At 20.0% G+C, this 320-nt stretch overlaps 1 protein-coding gene across 1 annotated transcript in view; it reads right to left on the bottom strand.

The window, feature by feature from the left end:
- Positions 1–320, bottom strand: part of EMH_0009810 (uncharacterized protein) — a gene marked incomplete at both ends in the record, with an annotated part of 2318 nt that overhangs the window by 1543 nt on the left and 455 nt on the right. The window lies entirely within an intron of this gene.

Here is a 320-nt window from a genome sequence, read left to right as displayed (position 1 = left end):
AAAAAAAAACAAATAAATAAATAAATAAATAAATAAATAAATAAATTAAATAAATAAGGACAGCGAGAACAGAAGTAAATAAAAAACAACAAAAAAGCAAAAACAAAAAAAACAAAAAAAGACAAAACAACAAACAACACAAACAAACAAACAAACAAACAAACAAACAAACAAAATAAATAAATAAATAAATAAAATAAAACTAAATAAAATAAATAAAAAATAAAAAAAAATAAAAAAAAATAAAATTATATTTACTTTCTCTTTTAGTGTTTTTAGTGCAGCGATTATTTGGGGGTCCGTCGGCGCCACCTCAAGAG

Source organism: Eimeria mitis, genomic scaffold (assembly GCF_000499745.2).
Source record: "Eimeria mitis Houghton genomic scaffold, Emh_scaff370, whole genome shotgun sequence".
In the NCBI taxonomy this organism is placed as follows: Eukaryota; Apicomplexa; class Conoidasida; order Eucoccidiorida; family Eimeriidae; genus Eimeria; species Eimeria mitis.
This window is presented reverse-complemented; position numbering and strand designations above follow the sequence as displayed.